We start from the raw sequence: 13,749 nt of genomic DNA, 5'->3' as shown, positions 1-13,749 counted from the left end.
ATTTCGAATCTCGGTCCGGCACACAGCTTTAATCTGCCAGGAAGTTTCATATCAGCGCACACTCCGCTTCAGAGTGAAAATCTCATGCTGGAGTTAGTTAGTTAGTTAGTTAGTTAGTTAGTTACGTGTTCCATTGATCAACAGCACGAAAAAACCGTTATGATGTGGAACGTGTCAAATGCACAAGAAATGCACACAGGTAACAAGGTTTCCTTTTTTTTGTACATTATAGTGTTGTATACAAATATTTCTATTATCTATCCCATTCTCTTAAATGGCACAAAATGCATTTGTTATATCTCCAGATTTATTTACTCATATTCAAGAATTCATCTACTATACCGTAGATGAATTCTTGAATTGGAGTTGTCAAGGAGGTATGATTTCAATTTGTTTTTGAAACTATTACTGCTGTCTGTCAGACATTTTATTTCATGTGGTAATTCATCAAAAAGTTGTATAGCAGCATATTTTACCGCTTTCTGTGTCCGCAGCTCGCGGTCGTGCGGTAGCGTTGTCGCTTCCCGCGCCTGGGGTCCCGGGTTCGATTCCCGGCGGGGTCAGGGATTTTCTCTGCCTCGTGATGACTGGGTGTTGTGTGATGTCCTTAGGTTAGTTAGGTTTAAGTAATTCTAAGTTCTAGGGTACTGATGACCATAGATGTTAAGTCCCATAGTGCTCAGAGCCATTTGTACAATTTGAACCCCTTTATGTGCCAAAGATAGGTTAAGTAAAGGATAGTGTAGGTCTTTCTTTTTTCTGGTATTGTAATCATGTATGTCGCTGTTGGTTTAAATTGGTCCATGTTGTTGAGAAAAACTTTCATTACTAAGTAAATGTATTGTGAAGCAGTTGTAAGAATTCTCAACCTTTTAAACAGATGCCTACAAGATGTGCGGCTATGAACCTCATACATTATTCTAACTACTTTCTTTTGAGCAGTGAATACCTTTTGCCTAGGTGTTGATTTGCCCCAGAATATTATTCCATATGACATCAGAGAGTGTAAGTTAACTTACTAATTTCTACATCCTGAAAATTGGCAATTATTCTGATGGCAAAAGTTGATGAACCTAGTCGCTTAAGGAGATCCAAAATATGAATTTTCCAATTAAGATTCTCATCTATATGTACAGCCAAAAACTTAGTGTGCTCTACCCTGGCTACTGACTTCTTTTGATGTGTTATGTTTATTGAAGGAATTATACTTTTTGCACCTCAGTGTAGGGATGGGCTTGAACTGGAAGTGGCACACCTAAAGAACCTTGTGGAGTCTCTTCCTCGCCGAATTCAGGCTAGAGAAGCCGTTACCAGTTATCATTGTCATGTCTTCTGAGGGTGAAAAATTTTGTCCAGGGTGTTTTCGCGCTATACATCGCAGCTCGTATCAGTCTCAGGCCTTGTGGAAAATACGGGGCGTCCTGAAATCTTCCGGGAGCTCTTGCGGGCGCCCAAAGTTTCCTCGCTGATGCAACACGGAGCTGCCGCCCGTCCCTGGCAAGTTTGTCGCGCTGAGCGGAGGAAATCAATGCTCTCCGCGCCGCACCGAGTAAACATAGAAGCGCTGGCCGGTCCCTCGGCCTGGCTGGCTGCCACCGCATAGCGCACGAGTTTCCGCAGACCGACGCCTCCTGCTCGGATGCACACCCGTTACTTGCCACTCTGATTATGCGTCAAAAATATTCATAGCCTCCATTAGCAGATTCACGCAGCACATTATACACTAAAGTGACAAAAAGTGTGGGACTGAGATATGCACGTATACAGATGGCTGTAGTATCACCTCGCAATGTATAAAATGGCAGTGCATTACCGGAGATCTCATTTGTACTCGGGTGATTCATGTGAAAAGGTTCCCGACGTGATTATGGCCGCACGACACCAATTAACAGTCTGTCAACACGGAATGGTAGCTGGAGCTAGACGCATGGACACTGCATTTCGGAAATCGTTGGGGAATTCAATATTCCGAGAATCATAGTTTCAAGAGTGTGCCGAGAATACCGAATCTGAGGCATTTCCTGTAACCACTAACAACTCAGTGGCCGACGGACTTCACTTAGGCCGTGTCCTACGTGAGAGACAGAAGCGAGCGACTTCTGGATCCGCGACACTCCAGCGACAAGCAGCAACATCGGGCGAAGACCTTGGGTGTCCTGCGTGCGAGCGAGCATGTCGCGCTACAAGATGGCTGCTTAGAGTCAACCAGCTGTTTCTATAAAACGACGTCCTTAACCTGTAGAAAACTGTAGCTGGAGGGTAGGGCTACAGAATTAGGTTACTTAAGAAAACAAAGCGAAAAGAAATGCTGTGCATGAAATTTACAAATGGAGGAATCTCCATGGAGAATTTCATAAGTATCGTCAACTACGAAGGTCACCAGACAACTTCAAATACACGTGAATGAGCAGAGGAGCATTCGACTATCTCATCAATATATTAAATACGAATGTTTTTTTACATGATCAAGAACTTTTAACAGGCAATAAATGTGAAGGAATGACTATTACATGACTAACTACGCTAAATACAAACACAAGCACACATTTTGTGGGATGGAGTCAGAGGTAGCTATGGTGTAGGGGCAGCGTATACAGTTCATAATTATGAGGAAAGGTCCTCAGTTGGATTCTCGGCCGTTTTTACATTTTTATTGACTCAGTTAAGATTCTGTATACTAAGTTTTATGTATACTATTTAAACTGTATCGCTAGGTATATTTTTAAAGTCTTGCCAAAGAACTTGATCTTCACACCTATCCCAGTGCATCACACACATTGAATTCCTAATAAATTACAATGAACCATGAAATTTTACAGATATTTGATGTTGTGAATGTAATTCATCAACAGTCCGTGTTAAGGCCAAACGTTTCAATTACTCTAAATAGTCTGTAAAAGTAAAGCTTACAAAATTTTTGAAAAGAAAGTCGAATGTTTTGTGTAATGATTTGTCTACAACTATGAAATAAAAAATATTAGGGAAACGTTTGTTGCACCTTATTTTCTGTTCATAATTTCGATCTTCATTCAAAGGCAAGTAGAACGTTTCTCTGATCTACTTATTTCTTTTACACAAATCATTTCATAAAATATTTGACAGATTTCTTCCATTTTTGAATTTCAAGTTTTATTTAGAATGCATGATCTTATTGACTCCTCTTTTGCCTTCCTGACGTACTTTATTCGAAGGAAGCCTTTTTGACATTTAAATACCGCACCAATGTATCTTTTTATGTGCAGAATAGCTAGGTCTTGAACAGATGAAATTTTTGACACTCATTTACAGCAGCTTTTTGTAAAATATTTCAATTTTTCCTCAGATTATTAATTAAGTTTTCGTTCATTACCCTGATTACTTTCAAGCAGTTAAATATTTTCATAGCAAACTAGACCTCATGCTGGTCACGTTGATACCCCGTTTACCTGTTTCTCTCCCTTTGTTTGCCTATGAAAATTTGAACAAAACCTCATGGTGTAAGTTAGTCTTGTTTTCGCTCTGCTCACGCGTATACACAAGCGTATCGAGTGTTAATCATATGATAAAATAGTCCTTTCTGCATGCTGTCATTTCCAAAATTCGTCGTTTCGATATCTTGAACCTTTTATGAGATACGACGATTTTTACGACCACTTGATTCCCGAAGCGCAGGAAAGGTTCGGACGCGCCGCAAGCGACCCATCCGCGGATATAACAACCAATATCTCAAGAATGAAAAGAGATATCATTCCGGTCCTAACTTTAAATACAATTTAGTTGTATTGGTTACATTTCATAGGCAATAATGTATGGTCTTAAATGAACTATACGGAAAGTCTACACAATGTGATTTTACCTCTGCAAATTCTTAAAAATTTCGTGCAGCCATGTACTCAGTTTCGTGCAGCACAGTAAATATGACGAATAATGATAATAAATTCTGACCTTTATCATTTAAGGATATCAAGCTATAGCGTGCGGAAGAATCAAATTTTTTTCACCTAATAGTTTTCTTAAAATCGGATGTTAAGTAATTCATAGCTGTCGTCGCGTCCGCTTCACTGCTTTGCCAAGAAGACACGTGGCTGTCGCTCTGTGTCGCCTGTGCTGCAGCGACAATATACAAACACGTTTGAATTCAAACGTCGCCAGTTGCAGCGGGAGACAGGCAGACACACAGATGTCGCTCACGTAGGACACTTCCGTAACTACACCTGCGGTTGTGTTCTGTCGCCTGAAGCTGTCGCTCGCTTCTGTCGCTCAGGCACGACACGGCCTTACCGACGGACAGGAGCGGCGTTTGCGCAGAGTTGTGAGTGCTGAGAGAAAAGCAACACTGTGCGAAATACCCACGGAAATCAATGTGGGATGTGCGACGAACGTATCCACTAGGACAGTGCTACGAAATCTGGCATTAATGGACTATGGAAGCAGACGACTTATGCGAATGCCTTTGCTAACAGCACCACATCGCCTGCAGCGCCACTCCCGGGCTCATGACTATACCGGTTAGACCCTAGACGACTGGAAAACAGTGGCCTGGTCAGGTGAGTCTAGATTTCAGCTGGTGAGGGCTGATGGTAGGGATCGAGTATGGTGTAGACCCCGCAAAGCCATGTACGAGGGTTGTTTGCAAAGTCCGTGCAAAGTCCGAGAGATGGCACCACCGGCGCGTATCGAGGTCATGTTAAGTTAGTAGCATCTTTGGAAAGAACGCACACCAAGTTTCAGCCATATTGGTCTATTTCTTTGTGTTTGGCATTCGTGTGAATCAAGGAAGTCGAGTAAATGTCAAAAAATGGACGAGAAAGATTTTCGTGTGGTGATTAAACATTGCTTTATTAAAGGCAAAACGCCTCAAGAGAGTAAAGAGAAGCTTGATAAACATTATGGTGACTCTGCACCTTCGATCAGAACAGTTTATAAGTGTATCTTCTGGTAAACCTTCCGGAATGTAAGGTCGTGGCCCATGAAACTCTTCAGCTCCTAACGTTTCGTCCAGAGCTGCGCTGGACATCTTGAGAGGGGTGTTTCTCCTCCGGTGAGTCTTGCCGACTGACGGGTCGGACGTCTGAGAGCGACTTATGTATCGTAGAAAGTGGGCGTGGCCAGAGTTACACGTGATATGCAGAGATAATCTTTGTCAGAGATAAAACTTAACTATTGACCGTGATCTCGTCACGGATTAAACTGTCTAGCAATTCTGTAGTGCTACTGTCCAAATATCACTAAGTTTCATGGTCTCTTCTTTCTGATTAAAATTATCCCTATGTTTATATATTTCAATTCCTTCTCTCCAAAGCCGTGGGTAATAGTTCATCGTCGTAGATAAAATTTTTGTTTCGGAAAACTTCACTTGATGATTTCCTGACTGAAAAGCGTGTTCTGCTACAGCCGATTTATCTGTTTTTCCTAATCGGCAAAGACTTCTGTGTTCGTTTAACCGTGTATTTACGCTTCTTTTTGTTGTTCCAATATAAACTTTTCCACATGTACACGGAATTTTATATACGCCACTGGCTGATAGAACACGCTTTTCAGTCAGGAAATCATCAAGTGAAGTTTTCCGAAACAAAAATTTTATCTACGACGACGAACTATTACCCAAGGCTTTGTAGAGAAGCAATTGAAATATATAAACACAGGGATAATTTTAATCGGCAAGAAGAGACCATGAAACATAGTGATATTTGGGCAGCAGCACTACAGAATTGCTAGACAGTTTTATCCGTGACGAGATCACGATCGATAGTTAAGTTTTATCTCTAACAAAGATTATCTCTGCATATCACGTGTAACTCTGGCCATGCCCACTTTCTACGATACACAAGTCACTCTCAGACGTCCGACCCGTCAGTTGGCAAGACTCACCGGAGGAGAAAAACCCCTCTGAAGATGTCCAGCGCAGCTCTGGACGAAACGTTAGGAGCTGAAGAGTTTCATGGACCACGACCTTAAATCCCGAATGGTTTACCAGAAGATATGTCATCCGGTCGTGAAAGCCTTCATAGTTTATAAGTGGTTTGAAAATTTTCGGAGTGGCCATATGGGCACAAGTGATGCTGAACGTTCTGTACGCCTTGTGGAGGTAACAACTCCAGAAATCATTGATAAAATCCATGATATGGTAATGGATGACAGAAGAGTTAAGGTACGTGAGATTGTTAGTGCTGTGGGCATCTCGAATGAACGGATACATAATATTTTGCATGAACATTTGGACACCAGAAAGCTATCCGCAAGATGGGTTTCGAGATTGCTCACGCTTGACACGAAACGGAATGGTGTGAAATGTTGCAAGGATTGTTTGCAGCTCTTCAGGAAGAATCCGCCGGACTTTTAAGTGTCGTTTCTCGTCACTGTGGAAGAAACATGGATACGTTACTATACTCCAAAGAACAATCTAAACAATGGGTTACCAAGGGAGAATCTGCTCCATAAAAGGCGAATACCATTCCTTCGGCCGGAAAGATTATGGCGACTGTCTTTTGGGATTCGCAAGGAATGATGCTCATCGACTATCTGGAAAAGGCTAAAACTATTACAGGTGCATATTATTCATCTTTATTGGACCTTCTGAAAACCGAGCTGCAAGAAAAACGCCGGCGATTGGACCGCAAAAAAATTCCTTTTCCATCACGACAATGCACCAGCACACACCTCAGCAGTTGTGGTCGCAAAATTAATGGAAATAGGATTCCAACCCGTTTTATATCCCCTTGTTCTCCAGACTTGGCTCCCTCAGACTACTGTTTGCTACCCAATTTGAAGAAATGGCTGGCGGGACAAAGATATTCAAACGAGGAGGTGATTGCAGCAACTAATAGCTATTTTGCAGACTTGGACAATTCCTATTATTTGGAAGGGATCAACAAATTAGAACAGCGTTGGACGAAGTGTATAAGTCTAAAAGAAGACTATGACGAAAAATAAAAAACGTTTACCCCATCAGGTAAGTAGTTTTTATTCTTGCGCGGACTTTTGAAACGCCCTCGAGTTCAGTTGTCAACATGGCACTGAGCAAACTGGTGGTGCCACCATAATGGTGTAGGCTGTGTTTATATGGAATGGACTCGATCCTCTGGTCCAACTGAACCGATCACTGACTGGAAATGGGTATTTTCGGCTACATTGGAGCCATACATGGACTTAATGTTACCGAACAACGACGGAGTGTTTATGGATGACAATACCCTAAGTCACTGGGCTACAATTGTTCCCGATTGATTTGGAGAACGTTCTGGACAATTCGAGCGAATGATTTGCCACACAGATTGCCCGACATGAATCTCATCGAAAATTTATGGAACATAATCGACAGCTCAGTTCGTGCATAAAACTCTGCACCAGCAACATTTTCGAGATTATAGACGGCTACAGAGGGGATATGACCCAACATTTCTGCAAGGGACTTCCAACGACTTGTTGAGTCCGTGCCACGTCGATTTGCTGCAGTAACCAGGAATAAAGGAGGTCCGACACGATATTAGGAGTATCCCATGACTTTTGTCACCTCAGTGTAAGCGTTATAGGCTGACTCTCACACACCGCAACAATAAGAACACCGTACAAGTAATTAGAAACCGCTCATGAAACGTTAAGCTCATAGCGTTTAACACCGCCTCTAGCTTTGATAACAGCCTCAATTCAATTCAGAAAGTTTCTTCGGGTATGCCATATTCAGGTGAAGCCACTCATTGATGATTAGATCCTGCACATCTGCCATATTACAGGTATGTTGGTTGCTACGTTTCACTCGCTCTTCCATATAGTCCCAGACATTACTTGCGTCTTTAAAATCGGGCGATTTAACAGGACATGCTTGAGTGATTGTCAAACTAGGAATCTGTCTGCAGCCCTGCGAACACGGCTGTTGCCATCTGGGAAGACGAGACTGCCAACAGCTTCTCTATCTACATACACAGTCCAGTCAGATTAATGTGATCGCCGCCTATGTTCGACGTCAACTTGAAATAATGATTTTCAGACGGCAGGTGGAAGAACTAGCAGCAGAGGGTATTTAAAGCGTGACGGGGAACGCCGAAAATAGTGCTTTTGTTGTCATAACGCGGTAATGGAGCGATTTATCTGACGTCCAAAGGGGCATAGTCACTGGCTTTCAGGGAAAAGGGGGAAACATTTCCGAAACGACTAAGTTTCAAAAATGTTCGCAAAAATGTTAAAGTATACCGTGCATGGCAAATTGGTGCTATCCGAAACTGGCGCAGAGGTAATTGTGGTGGGCCAAAGGCCATAGATGACAGAGGCTCTGAGCACTATGGGACTTAATTCTGAGGTCATCAGTCCCCTACAACTTAGAACTACTTAAACCTAACTAACCTAAGGACATCACACACACATCCATACCCGAGGCAGGATTCGAACCCGCGATCGTAGCGGTCGCGCGGTTCCAGACTGTAGCGCCTAGAACCGCTCGGCCACCCCGGCCGGCGGTGACAGAGGTGAACGAATTTTGCACAGATGTATATGGGCGAATGGAAGTGTCACTGTTGAGCAACTGACCATCCAAATGAACCAACGGGCTACGAACAGTGTCTCATCAATGACAGTTCAGCGAACGTTGCTGAGGGCGCATGATTCATGCACCCATGCAGACTGCTGTTCATAGGTGGTGAAAGCATGGACGCCCACTAAGTGGCGACAGGTGTCCTTTTCAGATGAATCACGCTTTGTGCTTCAGAGGATAGATGGTCGTTGGCGTGTACGACGAGAAACCTCTGAAAGCAAACACCCTGCGTGCATTACGGTCTGGGGGATGTTTTCGTGGCATTCCCTGGGTGATCTAGTCATTCTGGAAGGCACAGAGGATCAACACAATAATGCACCTATCTTTGGCTACTATGTCCACCCCTAAGTGGTGTGTCTTTTTCCTCAACATGATCGCAGCCACCGGCAGGACAATGCAGCATGTCACACAGCTCACAGCGTATGTGCATTGCCCGAAGAGCACCAGCTTGAGTTTACCGTACTCCCCCTGCCCCGGAAGGGGCCTCCCGGCCAATGACGCCAAACGCTCATTTCCGTACCATACTCCCGTGCTCACCAGTCTTCCCCAGTCGAGAATCTGTGGGACTGTCACGATAAGGCTGTCTGCGCCACAGCCGAGTGCAGCTCGCCACGGCACAGGAGTCGGCACGGCTCCACCACCTGCCTGGCTCTCCTCCAGCATGTCTCGCAGCAGTCTGTGCTGCAAAGTTACTCAGGCATTTGACAAATGGTGGCGTTAATGTGAATGGACTGTGTACATTGACCAGGAAAGTACTTGGGCTCGAACGAACACAAATACACCAAAATCGTATAAGAAATAATGTAAAGGTCTCTAATTGCACTAGTGATACTCCCGCATCTGCAAACCCTGCAGTCGTCCGTTAGAGGCCTCTGCGTATGCCATGCCGCATTGCACACTGACCTGCCGGTACGCCAGTCGGGACCAGTAGGGACGGTGCAGTGTGCCTCTGAAGTTGCGTTTTGTGACATTATTTGTGTATTGAAGCGTCAGATGGCTCGGCGATTCGTAATCAATCCTGCTAATGTACTGAGATTGGTCGAGATGAAGTTACAAAGAACCCTTCTTCGTGAAGATGGTATTGGTTTAGAAGACGAATCATTCGCATGTTTTCTGGTATCTATTATAGTGTAGAAATATGAGCATAAGTTAGAAACAGATACTGTTGTGATGATGATAGGAATGATAAAGACGAACAAATCATTGCAAACGGTAGTGCTACGGCAAGTGCGGGAAGAGGCGATGGAAGCAGTGACAGTGAATACCAACCGTCTCCCAAGAAGAAGGTTAAAGTTGCAAGTATCATCACGGCGTTTGATGACAACACACTGGAGAACATGTACGATGATTATTACATAAGGTGTTTCGACACATACGACAAGCTTCTGAAAAGATACCCTAAACTGAAGTCTAAAAGCAATATTAAAAACATACTGGATTACGTGGCAAAGAAAAGAGAAGGAAATACAGTTTTCAAAGGAAATCGTACACTGCTGTTCAAGACCATCAAGGAGCGTGTAATGGCGAAATTCGATGAAGCGCGAGAATGCTGTTCCGCCGTTCATTATTGGAATTTACAACATTGGGCATTGGACGTAGCCAGAAATCTCGGGTGTACAAACTTTACAGCTTCGCTACGATTTATTACTAATTTGAAAAAGGAGTTTAGGATAACATCACGCCGTATCACTATGCTCCAAGCACGAAAAGAGAAGGATGACGAAGAAGAGCTGATTAAAGAAGCTCAAACGTTTGTTGCTGACGCCAATTAGCATATCACGAGAGAAAACATCGAAATTAGTTCTGTATGGAACTGTGATCAGAGTCAGTTCAACTATGAACTTTCTTGTGACAGAACATATTCATGACAGGGGAGAGAAACACTGTTGCGATTTTGCAATCAATTAACTGTGCAACACATAGTTACACGATCGATGTTGCTATATCAATGGACGGACGATTGGTAGACAAACTCTATATTTGCTTCCAAGAATCCAGTGGAAAGTTTAGACCCCGCGGGTCAAGGGAAATAGAAACGCGGTGCCCTCCAAATGTCGTCGTCGATGCAAGTGTGAGTGGGAAGATGACGAAACAACATCTGAAGATGTTTTTTCTGCCAGTTTTGAATCCACATTTGTCGAGAAAGTCATTAGTACTTTGTGATTCCTGGTCTGGACATAAGGATGAACGAGTACTACTGGAAGCATCTGCCGGAAAACATGTAGATTTAAAAATCATTCTGCCTAAAACTACAAAATATGCACAACCTCTGGATGTGTATTTCTTCAGGCAATATAAAATATATGCGAAGAGAATATTAAACTACGTTCCAGTAATATGCAGCCGAAATTGCACGACAGATTATCATGAATATGCATTCTGTCATTTACAATCAGTTTCTGCGGGAGTATACAGACCGATGCTTCGTTACGCGTGGCAGAACGCTGGCTACGATATTGGTGAACCAGTGAACAACTTCAAAAGTGTCATTGACGTGGCATTCAACACTGATATTATAGAATGTGCAAATACCTCATACGATCAACTTGCATTTCTTCACTGTGCGTTTTGCAGTCATTCGTATTGCTCGGAGCATTTTATTGACATTCCGCATTTACATTTATAGTTAAAATTTCTGCGTTGCGTATGGCGTCTACAATTACATCTACAGTGATATCTAGAGCAAGACTGCAGACTTTTGCAGAAAAACTACACCCACCAGCACATTCAGAGGTGCGTAATGGTCCTGTAACCAAACGTTCATACAGATCTGTTTGTTCGAGCCCAAGTACTTTCCTGGTCAGACGTGGGACTTAGGGAAAGCAGGAAAAGGTGTGAACGGGGCCTGATCAGTTACCGTTGGTTGCACAGTAAACACATACACTTTATTTTAGGAAATAATTTTTTTTAAAACAATCATATAAAAAAAAATTGACTGCAATACAAGCTACACTGTCGGATGAAGATCTCATTAAGAGAGAATTCAAATTATTTGTCGGCTGAAGGTCACGCGCAATAGGAATAATTTAAACAAATATTATTTTTAAACAATTGACACAATCAGACCAAAGGGACTGCTCCACAGACAGTGCTCCAAGGAGAGACCTGAGAAAAAAGGTCCCTATAGCTGTGTAAGTAGTGAGACATACAGCCAAGAGTTATGCTCACCTAACAGGATGGCAGCTCAAACTAATGACAGTTCAAACGCCGATCAATGCTCTAACTAAATCCACCTAACGTGTGGTAACCAGTACAACAGTAATTCAAGTGAGGACGAAGTGACAGACAGCACTGCGTCTTCAGAATCTGGTGTTTAAAACATCGAAAGGCAGAAGGAACCACTACAACCAAGGTAGACAAAAAAAAACGACAACCCACACCGCAATCACGGAGGCTGTCGAACTACACACAGCTTTGGCAAGACGGGGAAAAGTACATTGCTGCAAAAATACGCTAACCCCCAGGGCAGGTAACTGGGGCGTTAGCGGCCACTGGGTAGTAAAATGCCGCTGGTTGCACTTCACCAATAATAACACAAAATTTAAAAAACTAATAACAGGCAGTAGAAGATGTCTAATAGATTCCACCAACTCGATACGCTCCATTGGTTGCTGTTCATCTGACGGCGACCCTGCGAGCAGCAATACACGAACAGATGGCACGAGCACCAAATAGTGGAGGTTCCGCTACTGGATTGACGTTCACTCAACTCAACCTCCTGGGTCCGGTGGACAACGAGATTGTAGCCCTCGCAACTACAGCCCCTCGATCCGGCAATGCCTGCGTGCCGCCATCTGTCCCGGCATGTACCCGCGCTGCCGGACCTCTCTGCTGCTCTGTTCCAACCAAACCACCGACACACCCGACCCGCAAAACATTTTACGTCCTTCCAAAGATAGTACGGGTACTAGGTATCGATAAACGCTGCTGCTGCCACTCGCAGGCAGACAGCGCTAGCAAGCGTAGTGGCGCCAGTCAACAGAAGAAGAAAACGAGACGCCATCAACCCTATTACACGTTGCCAACCTACCAACGGCACCAATGCGAGCCGCACGCGGCTCATACACACTGCGCAAGATGCCATATGGTACATAGCGGAGGGTACTTTGTACCACTACTGGTCATTTCCTTTCCTGTTCTACTCGCAAACACAGTGAGGGGAAAAACGACTGTCTATATGTCTCTGCACAAGCTCTAATTTTTCTTGTCTTATCTTTGTCGTCTATACGTGAAACGCACGTCGGCCACAGTAGAATTATTCTGTTTGATCCTCAAATGCAGGTTGTCTAAGGTTTCTTAGTAGTGTTCTGCAGAAAGAATATGTCTTCTCTTCAGGGATTTACATTTGTTACAATGAAATGAACACCCTTAGCTGCTTACAGACGTTGGCATACGTCAACGGGGACAGATGAAAATGTGTGCCCCGACCGGGACTCGAACCCGGGATCTCCTGCTTAGATGGCAGACGCTCTGTCCATCTGAGCCACCGAGAACACACAGGATAGCGCGACTGCAGGGATTTATCTCTGGCACGCCTCCCGCGAAACCCACATTCTCAACGTATTGTCCCGCACTACATTCGTAGTGCCCCCGCCCATTATACTCGTTACTCGCGACGCGTTGCCGATTCCCGTAAGAGTTCGGGCACTGTTTGTGCATTCGCACAGAAGAAGAAGATGGTCAAGTGGCCGGTGAGCCTTAACTATATATATACTAAAATGGTATCTGTTCTTTCGGACATGTCCGAAAGAACAGATACCGACGTTGACTATGCAGCTCGTTAGAATGAAATTACAATGAAATGAACACCCTTAGCTGCTTACAGGCGTTGACATACGTCAACGGGGACAGATGAAAATGTGTGCTCTGACCGCGACTTGAAGCTGGGCAGACGCTCTATCCATTTGTGTTCACAAAGCAACTCTGAAACACTCATGATCAAATCTACTGGTAACAAATCTAGCAGCCTACCTCTGAATCGCTTCGATGTCTTTTTTTAATCGAATCCTGTGGGGATCGCAAACACGAGAGCAGTACTCAAGAATGGGTCGCACTAGTGCTCTGTATGTGGTTTCCTTTACAGATGAAGCACAGTTTTCTAAAATAGGCCATTAAACCAAAGTCGACCATTCGGCTTGCCTACTACCGTCCTTACGCACTTGTTCTATTTCATATCGTTTGCTGTATTACGTTATAAATATGGACAGCAAGTTGTTATGTAGGTGGTCATAATGTTTTGACCC

At 43.7% G+C, this 13,749-nt stretch overlaps 1 non-coding gene across 1 annotated transcript; it reads right to left on the bottom strand.

Annotated features, from left to right (window-relative positions):
• Positions 1-12,925: 12,925 nt before the first annotated feature.
• Trnar-ucu (transfer RNA arginine (anticodon UCU)) lies at positions 12,926-13,000 on the bottom strand. Its single transcript has one exon. It is a non-coding gene; the product is annotated as a tRNA-Arg (tRNA).
• Positions 13,001-13,749: the final 749 nt, after the last annotated feature.

This window comes from Schistocerca cancellata, chromosome 2 (genome assembly GCF_023864275.1).
Source record: "Schistocerca cancellata isolate TAMUIC-IGC-003103 chromosome 2, iqSchCanc2.1, whole genome shotgun sequence".
Classification (NCBI taxonomy): Eukaryota; Metazoa; Arthropoda; class Insecta; order Orthoptera; family Acrididae; genus Schistocerca; species Schistocerca cancellata.
This window is presented reverse-complemented; position numbering and strand designations above follow the sequence as displayed.